We start from the raw sequence: 15,321 nt of genomic DNA, 5'->3' as shown, positions 1-15,321 counted from the left end.
TCTGGCAGAATTCTGTAAACACAATTCAAGGATAAGTCAGTGGCTCTACGCAGATTTGGTAACTGCAAGTCAGTCGGGCCGGAGTAATTACCCTCGAGCATGACGAACAGCTTCTTGGCGAGTCCACCGAGATAAGCCTCCAGATCGTTCCTCTTCCCCGCCAGTTCACTTGCCTTGTCATTCAGAGCTATATTGCCATTCTTCAGACGGCTGACCTCTCGATTAGCCGCGTCGAGAGCAGTTTTCAGCCTGGAGTTTTCCTTTTCAAGAGTACCGACTGAAGCCAGTTTTTCTTCAGCAAGCTTCGTTTTGTTCAGGGCCTCCTTCTGCGCTTCGGCAAGGTCTTGATCCTTCTTCTTCAGAGCCTCCTCCATTTTGTCTGCGAAACAGCAAGTGAGATCAACATCGAGGACGGCCAGAAAGAAAGGACAGTCGACAAAAGCTCACCAGCCATACCTTTTGCTTCGTCCCTCGCCTTCTGCAAGTTCTCCTGAGCAAGCTTCAAGTCAAGGTTCAGCTGGATCTGTTTGTTCTCCAACTCAGTGTAGCGAGCCACAAGTTCGCAGGATTTCTGCAAAAAATCAGTCGACAGACATCCAAGATAAGTTGCTTCCGAGTAACCAAGAGACAATGATGGCGTTTCTAAGACTACAGCCGAATCAAAAACATTCGACAGTAGTCTCGGGGACTACACCCAGTGGGTGCACTCAGCGTGCCCCCACTGGTTCGACCAAAAAAATCGACTGCCCGCAGTCGACCGTGTACAGTTCCATTCGACGTGGCCTGACCAGACCGAGTGAAGAAGTTCAACTAAAGCAACACAATATAAAGACTATAGTCGACTGCCAGCAGTCCACCGTAGTCTCGGGGACTACACCCAGTGGGTGCACTTAGCGTGCCCCCACTCGTCAAAAAGATTAATAGACACACCCAGTGGGTGTACAGATATAAAGATCTTCGGAAAAGAGATTCTTCAGATAGCATATCCTAACAGAACAAGCGGCGAATCGACTGACCTGGACGTTGCTCTGAAGAGCTGAGCTCGCGTCATAAGCTGCTTGGCTGGCTTCCCGAACCACCTTCACTTGCTCCATCATGATCCCCGCCTGGCGTATAGCCTCTTTAGCGGCACCCACTTGGTCCTCAGGGACGTGGTGTGTGGCAAAAAGCGAAGGCGGATTTGCAGTCGACGTCGAAGGCCGGACACTCGTCAGAGGTTCAGCGAAGGTCACAGAAACCCGAGTGGTATCACCACCCTCCCGGACTGCGGCCTCAGGCGCCGGAGTAGTTTGTGGGGTCTTGCCAGCCGGCGCCCTCCTGTTCCTTCGCGCCCTCAGCGGCACTTCGTCGTCATCATCAGGGAGGTCAATGACATGAGGAGGAGCTACAAGAAAAATCCAATCGACCGGAATTATAAGAAATCGTCAGTCGACTAAAAGCAGAGCATCAGTAATCGTACCGGGGTTGGAGGTAACAGCGTCTTCCATCTCTTGATCATCGTCCTTGGCGGAGATCTCCGAGGTGGCAGCACTGCAAATTTCGAAAGTCAGTCAGCTTATTCAATGAGTCGACCAAGAGTCCGTCACGTTCGACAAAGGAAAACAAATTCTACTATTACCCAGAAATGGTGGGGACAGTCATCTTCATCTTGGGCAGAGCCTTGGGCGGCTTGGACGGCGTCGCGCGTGGGTGCTTGGGAGCTTTTTCTGTCGGCGCTGGAGATGAGGTCCGAGGGCGCTTCGACGACTGCCCAACAGGGACAGTCGCCTTACCACGTTCCCGCGCAGGGTCGTGTGTAAGCTTGGATCGCCGTTCCGAGCGGGGAGGTTCGACTTCTTCCTCCTCCTCTTCACTGGAGTCGTCGTCATCCCCCTCTCCTTCGCCGTCAGATTCCCACTCTTCTCCCTCGTCTCCACTTTCGCCTCCACTCGCCTCTCCTTCCTCGGCCTGCTCCTGTGCTCCATTGGGTGTCGAGTACATCTCAGTAGTGGCCTAGAGGACAACAAACGAGACAAAAGTCAATCGACTGATCCAAAAAGAACAAATAAAGAAAGCAAGATCACAGTCGGAAACGCAAGGTCAGACCTTGTCCACTTCGTATGTTTGGTCGAGTGGAGGAATCCTCCTGGCTCCTCGGGGGTTGTCCTTGTTCCCTGTGATACTCGACAGCCACCCTTCCAACATCTTGTCAGTGACCTCCTCTGGGTGAATCCGAGTGGTGTCTTCGAGACCCGAGTACAGCCACATCGGGTGGTCACGAGCCTGAAGCGGTTGGATGCGCCTCCGAAGGAAGACTTCCAACAAGTCCATGCCAGTCACACCCTCGCGGACAAGCTGAACCACTCGACCGACCAGCACCTTGACTTGCGCCTTTTCCTCCGGCGTCACTTTCAGAGAGGCAGGTTTTTGTGCTCGATTCAGAGAAAAAGGGGGAAGCCCAGTCGACTGTCCTGGGGTCACCTGGTCTTTACAGTAAAACCAAGTCGACTGCCACCCACGGACTGACTCGGGAAAAGTGATAGACGGAAAGGAACTTTTTCCCCTCATCTGGATCGCCAGACCCCCGCACAGCTGGATCACCTGCGTCCGTTCGTCACTCGACTTGGCCTTCTTGACCGACTGAGAGCGGCAAGTGAAGATGTGCTTGAAGAGTCCCCAATGGGGGCGGCAACCCAAGAAGTTTTCACACAAGGAAACGAAAGCAGCAAGATACACAATAGAATTGGGAGTAAAGTGATGGAGCTGCGCTCCGAAGAAGTTCAAGAAGCTCCGGAAAAAAGGATGAGGAGGCAGAGAGAATCCACGATCGATATGGGTGGCGAGGAGGACGCACTCACCATCAAGAGGCTGGGGTTCGACTTCTTTCCCCGGGAGGCGCGCAGATTCGTGGGGAATGAATCCCCCCTCGACCAGATCATCGAGATCATCCTGCCGAATCACCGACGGCATCCAGTCGCCCTGGATCCAATCCTTGGGCAGAGCAGTCCTCGAGGAAGATCCGCCCCGAGCGGACTTCTTCCCCTTCCCCTGCACCGCCGCCTTCTTCGCGCGCTCCAGAGCCGACGTCTTCTCCTTCACCATCGTCGCCGGCGAAGCTCGAACAGACCTACGGCACCAAGGTGGGAGCGGAGGTGGCGGAGGATCTTGTGAAGGAAGGGGGAAAAGTGAAGGCGCACTGTTCGGGGGTCCCGAGCCGGCAGCTTATAAGAGGTCGCTTCCGAGTGGCTGACTGGTAGGCCCAGGCAATCCCGTCAAATCCCGCAACGGGCGCGCGCGCGGTACGTGGCGAAAAAGGTGGCGCGGGGATCGAGGAGCTTCCGTCCTATCCCATCCGATTACTGCGGCCGCCCCCGTCCCGCGCGCTTCCCGAAATTCAAATCCCGCAAAATCCGCGGGCCGCAGAACAACTCGTCAAACAGAAGATCCCTTTCACACCGTCACTCGGAACTTCACAAGTAAAGAAATTCACTCGACAAGAGGCCAAGAATGGATCAAGGCGACTGAAAGAAGTTGACGACGTCATCCGTGACAATTGATCCAAAACAAGACGTTCATATAACATGAAGAACCAGTCGGAAAGATCCCCAACTCCTTCCCCACTCGAACCTCGATCCATTCGGGGGCTAATGATGAAGCTATGTACCTAGGATAGGGGCATGGACCTGTCCTAAGTACCCTACCCAAGGACATCCCTAGAAGAAGTCACCTTTCAATCGACTTGGAGGTATCCCACTCGACAGATTCAAGACACTCGACCACGAAGCAATCACTCGACCAAGATCCAACCACTCGACTGCCAGGAGATCTAAAGTCACCCTGCACGCAAACGGTCGGTCATTAAGTAGCTTTTATGGTCATCATAGCACTTTATTAGGGGCGTTACCAGTAACCCCCAGTCTTAATGTACTTTAAACCTTGCATTACTGAGGGCTGGAGGGGCCTGGCGAACTCTATATAAGCCACCCCCTCCTCAGTATCAAGGGTTGGCACCCCTGTTATTCATACACACATAATTCAGTCGACCGCCTCCGGGCACCGAGACGTAGGGCTGTTACTTCTCCGAGAAGGGCCTGAACTCGTAATCCTCGTGTGCTTACAACTCCTCCATAGCTAAGATCTAGCCTCTCCATACCCCCCTACATCACTGTCAGAGTTAGAACCACGACACTATCTATTTACTTTTCATGTTGAGTCATCATCTTCTTATTAAAAGCACCAGTTGGAGAGCACCGTTTCATTTTGCATTAATTATTGTTAGTTTACATGAGTTGACTTGACTGGATCTCTTTTACCATGAATTACAATGTCCAGTCAGTCGTTGATCTTTAAAGGTGCTCTGCATTTATGTTTTGTGGTCTCCGAAAGGCTAGTGAGCGATTACCATCTTGTTATATCATATTATGAATTGTTTTGAGAAAGTGTTGTCATGCGAGATTTATTATTATTGCTTCGCTAGTGATTATGCCATTCATTGAGTAAACTTGAGACCTAAGCGTTATTGTGAATGTGGTTAGTCATAATCTTTGCTGAAAACTTGAATGCTGGCTTTACATATTTACAACAACAAGAGCAAACAGAGTTTGTAAAAGTTTTTCTTTATCACTTTTAGTTTATCAACTGAATTGCTTGAGGACAAGCAAGGGTTTAAGCTTGGGGGAGTTGATACGTCTCCGTCGTATCTACTTTTCCAAACACTTTTGCCCTTGTTTTGGACTCTAACTTGCCTGATTTGAATGGAACTAACTCGGACTGACGCTGTTTTTAGCAGAATTACCATGGTGTTATTTATGTGTAGAAACAAAAGTTCTCGGAATGACCTGAAACTTCACAGAACAACTTTTCGGAAATAATAAAAAATCCTTGCAGAAGATGAAGGCCAGTGGGGCCACCACCTGTCCATGAGGGTGGGGGTGCGTCTGCCCCCCTAGGGCGCACCCCCCTACCTCGTGGGCCCCCTGGAGCTCCTCCAACCTCAACTCCAACTCTATATATTTGGTTTCGGGGAGAAAAAATCAGAGAGAAGGATTCATCACGTTTTACGATATGGATCCGCCGACAAGCCCTAAAACCTCTCGGGAGGGCTGATCTGGAGTCCGTTCGGGGCTCCGGAGAGGGGAATCCGTCGCCATCGTCATCATCAACCATCATCACCAATTTCATGATGCTCACCGCCGTGCGTGAGTAATTCCATCGTAGGCTTGCTGGACGGTGATGGGTTGGATGGGATCTATCATGTAATCGAGTTTGTTTTGTTAGGTTTTGATCCCTAGTATCCACTATGTTCTGAGATTGATGTTGCTATGACTTTGCTATGCTTAATGCTTGTCACTAGGGCCCGAGTGCCATGATTTCAGATCTGAACCTATTATGTTTTCATCAATATATGAGAGTTCTTGATCCTATCTTGCAAGTCTATAGTCACCTATTATGTGTTATGATTTGTTAACCCCGAAGTGACAATAATCGGGATACTTACCGGTGATGATCGTAGTTTGAGGAGTTCATGTATTCACTATGTGTTAATGCTTTGTTCCGGTACTCTATTAAAAGGAGGCCTTAATATCCCTTAGTTTTCGTAACAACCCCGCTGCCACTGGAGGGTAGGACAAAAGATGTCATGCAAGTTCTTTTCCACAAGCACGTATGACTATATTCGGAATACATGCCTACATTACATTGATGAACTGGAGCTAGTTCTGTGTCACCCTAGGTTATGATTGTTACATGATGAACCGCATCCGACATAATTCTCCATCACCGATCCATTGCCTACGAGCTTTCCATATATTGTTCTTAGCTTATTTACTTTTACGTTGCTATTGCTGTCATCACTACAAAATACCAAAAACATTACTTTTACTACTGTTACCTTTTGCTACTGTTACCACTACTATCATATTACTTTGCTACTAAATACTTTGCTATAGATATTAAGTTTCCAGGTGTGGTTGAATTGACAACTCAGCTGCTAATACTTGAGAATATTCTTTGGCTCCCCTTGTGTCGAATCAATAAATTCGGGTTGAATACTCTACCCTCGAAAACTGTTGTGACCCCCTATACTTGTGGGTTATCAGCTATCCACGAGGAGCTTTGCACATCTCAGGAGTTGTTCAACCAGGCGACCAAGTGCGCAAGAGCTGAGGAGGGGCACCTCTCTCTCCTTGAGCTGCCAGCTGCAGGAGTGGAGGAGAAGAAGGCCAAGGCCAAGGACGTGAAGCGCAAAGAGGTAGTGGTGCTCGCAGCAGAGCCCGACGCCAAGTGAGGCAGAGATCAGCCCAAGTCATCCAATAACAGCCGCCCGTTCTGCGCCTTCCACAACCTGAACACCCACAACACCGGTGACTGTCAAGAGCTCAGAGCCATTCGGGAAGGACGCTTCGGTCGACGCCCCGAGCGCAACGACCGGGGCTATGGCTGTGGAGGAGGACGCGGAAGCGGATGCTGGGACGACCGTGGCCCGTGACAGGAGTGGCGCGACCGGCCTCGTGAGGACCGCTGGCAGGACCAACCTCGCGAGGGTGCCTGGAGGGACCCGCCTCATGAGGATCGCCCCCAGGGCAACGTCGGTCTTCCCCTGTTGCCGCCTCCAAGAAGGAACGACGACCACCACCAGGATGAAGGGGCTGGGGGCTTCCAGGAGCCGTGTGCGATCGCTTGCATCTTAGGCAGTGCTCAGGCCCCAGCCTCTCAGTGCATGTTCAAAAAGTTTGCTCGCTAGGTGAACGCGACGCTCCCCAAGCTCAAGGCCACGCGCCCGCTCAGGTGGTCCCAATGCGCCATCACCTTCAACTCGGCAGACCAGCTCAAGTGCGCAGCCATCGTTGGCACCCTGCCTATGCTATGCTCCCCAGTCATCAGCAATGTGCAAGTCACCAAGACTCTCATCAACGGCGGCGCAGGGCTCAACGTCCTGTCCGTCGACACGTTCAACAACCTCCAAGTTCCCTATGAGCAGCTCCAGCCAACCAAGCCTTTCTCAGGAGTGACTGTCGGCTCCACCACACCAATAGGGCAGGTCCGCCTGCCTATCACCTTCGGGGAGTGCAAGAACTACCGCACCAAGCTCATTGACTTCGACGTCGCGCACATCCGCCTGCCGTACAATGCCATCCTCGGGTATCTAGCCCTGGCCAAGTTCATGGCAGTCCTCACCATGGCTACAATGTCCTCAAGATGCCAGGAAGCGGGGGAATCATCACGGTCCCATGTGAAGAAAGGGATGCAGTGTGCTCCCTTGAGCGTGCCTTCCAAGCTGCAGCAATCGACAACCCTGACAGCAGAAGTGAAGGCCCTCCGGAGACCATCCCCAAGAAGAAGCTATTACGCTGCGCAGGACCCCAAGAAGATGGCGTCGTGTCAGGAGCCTTGTCAGGATTAGCGCCCTCTCCAGGGGCGCCTCCCTCCACCGCATAGGAAAGCGCGCCTGGCACCCTCCTCCGGCAGGGCTCGGGGGCTCTCTCCTGGAGAGCCTCCGACCTTGCCAACCTCACGAGGGAGGCGCTTGGGCACCACTTGGAGGCGTGCCTCACGGCACATTTTCCTCAGGAGAGCATAGGGCAAGGAGTGCCCACCGCTCAGGAGTTCATCACCAAGACCACCGAAGAACTGCAAGAAGCAAGGGCCATGCGCGGCCACAGCCGCTCACAAGGCGGAGCCCGCCATCCAGGCGAGGATGCCGGGCAGCGCGCCTGCATCGACATCCCATGGCTCAACAGGGCCGCATCTCAGGAATGCTTCTGGCCATCGCATGCGGGCCGCTGTGAGGGACCACCACACAGCTACGTTCGCATGCCCTTCGGCTTGCCGAGCGTGGCGTCGGTCTATCAGCACAATGTGAGGCAAGTCATGACGGCTCAGGAGGCTGGATTCCGCGCCGTTCCGGAGGAGATGAGGATGGTCTTCAGGTAACCTCCGAGCCCCCAGAGCCTCCCGAGGCTCAGGGTCCCGGTGGCTCATGAGGAGCCATTCCTTCAACACCTGGCTTCAGCTACACCAACTCTACTTCGTCTACAGAACCAGGTGACATCTTCCAAGTTCATTTAAGCTGGGAGCGCCCCTCGAGCTGCATTATTCCCAGGCCACATGGGTCCGTCCTAGTGGCATGTATCCCTTTTGCTATGCCTTTAGCCTACCTTGTTAGGGGTGCCCCTCGGGCTGCATCATCCCACGCTGCTCGGGCCAAACACAGTGGCATGTATCTTCCTGCATTTATCCAAGTTGATATGCTCTTCATGCTTAACCTGCCAACTGCTATCACTTGCTCGGTCACCGCCCGCCATGGGTCCATTCACCCTATGAAATTCACTTGCACATTAAAAGGGGGGCTCCTGAGCATCGCGACTCAGGAGCTCTTACTGGCTCTCCAGCCCTCACCCCCTGGCCTTGACCACGGCATTGCGACCTGGAATACCAGCGGCGGCTGAGCTTGCTCAAGGGCCGGGACCTGAGGACATAGAGTGCTTGCATCTAACCGCCTTGCAGGAACATATAGTCACCAAGACTCAAGACCAAGCGCAACCCGCCTTGAGGTAGGGCCTCGTGAGTCCCGCGCTGGCTCACGAGTGCCCAGATACACCTCGCAGCCCTGCCGTGCAAGCCACGTGTCAGGGCGGGGCTGTACACGCCTCAGGGGCTCCTCCCGGAGGGGGGGGGGCATCCCACGCCCAAGTGGAAGCTCCATGCTCCGTGTTGGCTGTCAACACTGTCGAGGAGCGGCTATGCTCGTGCACAAGCGGAGGCACTATGCTCCGCGCTGGTGATAAACAACTGAGGGCGACCCCGCAGTTGCACCAACCTCAGGGAGCCCAGAGCTCAGCGCCTAGCCTCACGACGATGCCTCCCCTCGGGAGAGTCGCGCGAGGGTGCTGGGCACAGGGGCTGCGCTCGGGTCATGCCCAAGCGCACACCACCCAACCAGGTCCCCCGGACCTGGGCGTCGCGCGCCCCTCCCGGTGCCTCGGCGAGGGCAGGTATGGAAATTGTTTGAATGTTAAGGGGGACTCCTGAGTATCGCGACTCAGGAGCCTAACTGGTCTCATAGCCCCTCACTCCTTGGTCTGTCCTGGTCTTCAGTCGGCCCAATGGCGGTTGAGGTATGCGCGGGGCCAGGCTCTGCTGACGTAGAACATTAATCTATCCTCACGAACTCTCCCATATGATGTTCGCATGTCAAGGGGGGCTCCTGAGCATCGCAACTCAGGAGCCTAACTGGTCACGTAGCCCCTCACTCCTTGGACCATCCTGGTCTCCGGTCGTCCCAATGGTGGTTGAGGTATGCGTGGGGCCGGGCTCTGTCGATGCAGAACAAAACAAATAGGAAGGAAAATGCAAAATCTCGAAGCAAATATTACAAGCATATTGTTCTCACAATACCAAATGAAAAGTCTAAACGCCTCCATGAGGCCTGATGTATGTTGCAGGAATAAAACAAGAAGAATAGCCACAGGTCACCCCTGGATGTCGCCGTCGCCTGCGGAAGGTGCTCCCCCATGGGCGACGATGTTCTCACCTTCACCACCAGCCGCAGGATCCGTGCCATCGCCAGACAGAGGATCGGAGACGAAGCCGTGGAACTTCCCCAGCAAAGCCTCCACTTGACCTTGAATAGCTGTGGTGGTGGCTTCGCAGAGGTCTTCAGCCACAGGCTCCAGCAGCTCGTCAAGGCGGGCGTTGGGGTCGGGAAGGTGCAGATGGCTGAGGACGCGAGTCAGTGCGGCTGAAGACAGAACGTGAGCTTCTGCCTCCGCCATGGGACCGAGGCCCTCAATGACCTCCTCAAGCGCCTTCACCAAGAGAGGAAGCAGCTGGGCGAGGCCGCCCTCATCAGTGTCCAGCGTCCTCTCCGGGTCGTGCTCATAGAGCGTCCTCAGTGCTTTGCGAGATCTCTTCTCGAGATCAGCGAAGGCCACACGGTCTTCGACCAGGACTCGCGCCTGGGCGGCAAGATCGGACTCCTTCGCCCCCATCTTATGCTCCAGCTCTTCCAACCGGGTGCGCTCGGCAGCCTGCTTCTTCCTCAGCTCTGCCAGCTCAGCATCACGGTTCTTGACGGCCTCCTCCCGGGCCTTCATCTTCTTCTCCTCTGATTGGCGGCGGCGTACCTCTTCAGCATGCTTGTCGCGCAGGCTCTGCAACTCGCCCTCCAGCGCTTGGCAGCGGTCACGGGCGGCCTTGGCGTCTTTCGGCGCCACCTCACGATCGGCTACAGCGCCGACGACCCCTTTCTTCTCCCTCTCGGAAGCCGCAACAGCCTGGCCTAGCGTTGCATGCACCGCCAGGTCAGAGTGAAGCCAGCCGGAGGCCAACTCCAGACACCCGGCCACCAGGCGCGGGTCAGCGCTCAGGAGATCCGCCTATAGTTGGGTCATCTCTGAAAAGGCGCGCTCCAAGATGGCAGCAGGAGCATAGGAACCAAGGAGTGGAGGTGCAACAGTAGGAGGAAGTGGTGCCGTCACCAGGGCTTGGGAGACCGCGGGCCCCGGAGCAGTTGGGACCTCGTCAGCCGTGACAAGCACCGGCACCTCCGAAGCCAGCGAGGCCATGGGGGCTGGCTTCACGCAGCGATGCTCCTCTTGGCCCCCCAAGGACGACCGGGCTGGGGAGACACGGGCAATGTTGCCTCCTTGCTCTGCGGAGGGGCGCACAACCACTGCACCCTCCTTCCTCATCTTTGCCGAAGATGCTGGCCTGATCAACCAAAGGCGAACGTCAGGAAGTAACAAGTACCAGCAGGGATAGAGTGAAGTTCGAGACACCTACCAGTCCACCGCCAAGTACTTCACCTTTTGTTTGTGAAGCTTGAGGCCTGACAGCATCGGGGCCTGAGGGGCAGGCGTTTGGGCCACGGCGGCGCCATGCGGTGCGGAGGCAGAACTGGATCCAGCCCCAGGAGGTGTTGGGGTAGAGGCGGCACCACGGTCAACCAGCGACGACCTACCCTTCGTCGAGACGAGGGGTTGCTCCTTCCATCCTTGGTAGGCGTCGGCCTCTGCATCATCAGGGGCCGCATAGCCAGGCGGATTTGAAGGCAACATGGGGAAGTGGAGGCGCCCACGTCCAATGAACCGCCACACGTCAACCAAGGCCGCAGGCTTTGGGGGCCCGTGGTCCTCTGAACTTGACCCTTGGCTTCACCGAGAAGCCAAGCCCGCGCGCACCTTGGGCCCGGGGGCTACTGTCGGCGTTCTAGGAACGGGGGTCCCCAGACTTGCCTGCCTGCGGCCCAGGGCGTGGCTAAGCCAGCAGGCCGTACAGCCCACCTTCACCAACAAGGCACCCAAGACCCTCGCGAGGGGCCAAGCCTCGCAAGGCGGACAACGTCAAGACCTCCTCAGGAGTGGCCTGGTCAGGCAGGCTCGCGAGGAGCGGAGATATCAAGGAAAGGTGAACCTCACGAGGCTCTCGTGACGTAAGCCATGATGATCGACACCAGGCGGGCGCCAGCGCGCGCAGCGTCCTTGTTTCCTCTTTGGTGCAAAGGAGGCAAGCGCAGCCGCGGAGTACCGAGGCCTCAGGCAAAGGTTGCCATTTCGGTGCAACAAGACCAAGACCAGGAGGACTGCAAGATGGAGGTCATTGTGGAGCCCAAGACGGTGTCACCACCAGAAGCTTTGTGCAGGCGCAGACTACCTTTTGTCGGGATAGCTTGTACTAGCTGTCCCCCTTCAAATTTGCCCGCCATTGTTGGCTCCCTTCCCGCTTGATATTTGGGAAGTGGACCAGGCCCTCTATAAATAGGACTAGCCACCACCATGGGGGAGAGGGCGAATCCCCGCACTACAAGTTCATACGCGCAAGAACACCTCAACCTCAGGAGGCAGTTCTTCCCTTGTACTGTTCATCATCAGCCCAAGAGGCAATCCACCACCACCACACTGGAGTAGGGTATTACACCACAACAGTGGCCCAAACCAGTATAAACCCTATGTCTTTCTGTGTTGCGAGTTCGTCGAGTTCGTCCGCAAGATCCTAGCGAGCTAGAGCGTAGATTGGTAGAAGGGAAAGACTTCGCGCGCACCCTAGTGTTCGAACCTTAAGGGTAGCCGGAACCCCACATCCGACAGAGTCTTGGTGCTGATCACGTATTGCTCATGGAAGAGGCTTAGTCAACAGGTCTGCCACATTCAGATCCGTATGTATTTTGCAAATATGTATGTCTCCCTCCTTGACTTGATCACGAATGGAGTTGAAGCGCCTCTTGATGTGTTTGGTTCTTTTGTGAAATCTGGATTCCTTCGCCAAGGCAATTGCTCCAGTTTTGTCACAAAAGATTTTCATTGGACCCGATGCACTAGGTATTACACCTAGATTGGATATGAACTCCATCATCCAGACTCCTTCATTTGCTGCTTCTGAAGCAGCTATGTACTCCGCTTCACACGTAGATCCCGCCACGACGCTTTACTTGGAACTGAACCAACTGACAACTCCACCATTCAATATAAATACGTATCCGGTTTGTGACTTAGAGTCATCCGGATCAGTGTCAAAGCTAGCATCGACGTAACCATTCATGATGAGCTCTTTGTCACCTCCATAAACAAGAAACATATCCTTAGTCCTTTTCAGGTACTTCAGGATGTTCTTGACCGTTGTCCAGAGATCCACTCATGGATTACTTTGGTACCTCCCTGCTAGACTTATAGCAAGGCACTCATCAGGTCTGGTACACAGCATAGCATACATGATAGATCCTATGGCTGAGGCATAGGGAATGACTTTCATTTTCTCTCTATCTTCAGCAGTGGTCGGGCATTGAGTCTGACTCAACTTCACACCTTGTAACACAGGCAAGAACCCTTTCTTTGACTGATCCATTTTGAACTTATTCAAAACTTTATCAAGGTTTGTGCTTTGTGAAAGTCCAATTAAGCGTCTTGATCTATCTCTATAGATCTTCATGACGAATATATAAGCAGCTTCACCAAGGTGTTTCATTGAAAAAATCTTATTCAAGTAACCTTTTATGCTATCCAGAAATACTATATCATTTCCATGTTGGGGAACATAGCATGCAATTTCAAAAAAAATCCTACGATCATGCAAGATCTACTAGGAGATGCATAGCAACGAGAGGGGGAGAGTGTGTCCACGTACCCTCGTAGACCGAAAGCAGAAGCGTTTGGTTAACGCGGTTGATGTAGTCGAACGTCTTTGCGATCCAACTGATCAAGTACCGAACGTATGGCACCTCCAAGTTCAGCACACGTTCAGCTTGATGACGTCCCTCGAACTCTTGATCCATCCAAGTGTCGAGGGAGAGTTTCATCAGCACGATGGCGTGGTGACAGTGGTGGTGATGTGATCTGCGCAGGGCTTCGCCTAAGCACTACGACAATATGATCGGAGGAGTAAATTGTGGAGGGGGGCATCGCACACAGCTAAGAAACAACCGTTGTCCTTTGGGGTGCCCCCATGCCCCCGTATATAAAGGATGAGAGGGAGGAGGCCGGCCAGGGGGCGCGCCATAGGGGGGAAACCGACTAGGACTCCCAATCCTAGTAGCCCCCCTTCCTTTCTTTCAGTGGGGGAAAAGGGAAGGAGAGGGAGAGGGAGAAGGAAAGGGGTCGCGCCCCCTCCCCCTTGTCCAATTCGGACTCCCTTGGGGGGCGCCACCCCTTGCGGGCTCCCCTCTCTCTCCACTAAGGCCCATGTAGGCCCATTACTTCCATGGGGGGGTACCGGTAACCTCCCGGTACTTTGAAAAATACCCGAACCATTCCGGTGTTCGAATACCATCGCCCAATATATCAATATTTACCTCTCGACTATTCTGAGACTCCTGTCATGTCCATGATCTCATCCGGGACTCCGAAAAAACCTCAATCACCAAAACACATAACTCATAATACAAATCGTTTTTGAACGTTAAGCGTGCGGACCCTATGGGTTCGAGAACTATGTAGACATGACCGAGACACATTCCTAGTCAATAACCAACAGCGGAACCTGGATGCTCATATTGGTTCCTACATATCCTACGAAGATCTTTATTAGTCAAACTGCAATGACAACATACATCATTCCCTTTGTCATCGGTATGTTACTTGCCCGAGATTCGTTCGTCGGTATCCTCATACCTAGTTCAATCTCATTATCGGCAAGTCTGTTTACTTGTTCTATAATACATCATCCCGCAACTAACTCATTAGTCACATTGCTTGCAAGGCTTATTGTGGTGTGCATTACCGAGAGGGCCCAGAGATACCTCTCCAATACTCGAAGTGACAAATCCTAATCTCGATCTATGACAACCCAAGAAACACCTTGGGAGACACCTGTAGTGCATCTTTATAATCACCCTATTACGTTGTGACGTTTGATAGCACACAAGGTGTTCCTTCTGTATTCAGGAGTTTCATAATCTCAAAGTCAAAGGAATATGTATAAGTCATGAAGAAAGCAATAGCAATAAAACTTAGCGATCATTATGCTAAGCTAATGGATGGGTCTTGTCCATCACATCATTCTCCTAATGATGTGATCCCATTCATCAAATGACAACACATGTCTATGGTCAGGAAACTTAACCATCTTTGATTAATGAGCTACTCAAGTAGTGGCATACTAGGGACACTCTGTTTTGTCATGTATTCACAGTATCAAGTTTCCGGTTAATGCAATTCTAGCATGAACAATAAACATTTATCATGATATAAGGAAATATAAATAACAACTTTATTATTGCATCTAGGGCATATTTCCTTCAGTCTCCCACTTGCACTAGAGTCAATAATCTAGATTACATTGTAATGATTCTAACACCCATGGAGTCTTGGTGTTGATCATGTTTTGCTCGTGGAAGAGGCTTAGTCAACGGGTCTGCAACATTCAGATACGTGTGTATTTTGCAAATCCCTATATATCCCTCCTTGACTTGATCGCGGATGGAGTTGAAGCATCTCTTGATGTGTTTGGTTCTCTTGTGAAATCTGGATTCCTTCGCTAAGGCAATTGCTCCAGTATTGTCACAAAAGATTTTCATTGGACCTGATGCACTAGGTATTACACCTAGATCGGATATGAACTCCTTCATCCAGTCTCCTTCATTTGTTGCTTCCGAAGCAGCTATGTACTCCGCTTCACACATAGATCCCGCCATGATGCTTTGCTTGGAACTGCACCAACTGACAGCTCCACCATTCAATATAAATATGTATCCGGTTTGCGACTTAGAGTCATCCAGATCAGTGTCAAAGCTAGCATCAACATAACCACTTATGACAAGCTCTTTGTCACCTCCATAAACGAGAAACATATCCTTAGTCCTTTTCAGGTATTTCAGGATGTTCTTGACCGCTGTCCAGTGATCCACTCCTA

The sequence above is a fragment of the Triticum aestivum genome, chromosome 2A, assembly GCF_018294505.1.
Source record: "Triticum aestivum cultivar Chinese Spring chromosome 2A, IWGSC CS RefSeq v2.1, whole genome shotgun sequence".
NCBI lineage: Eukaryota > Viridiplantae > Streptophyta > Magnoliopsida > Poales > Poaceae > Triticum > Triticum aestivum.
The sequence above is the reverse complement of the archived record's forward strand: the minus strand, read 5'-3'. Positions refer to the sequence as shown.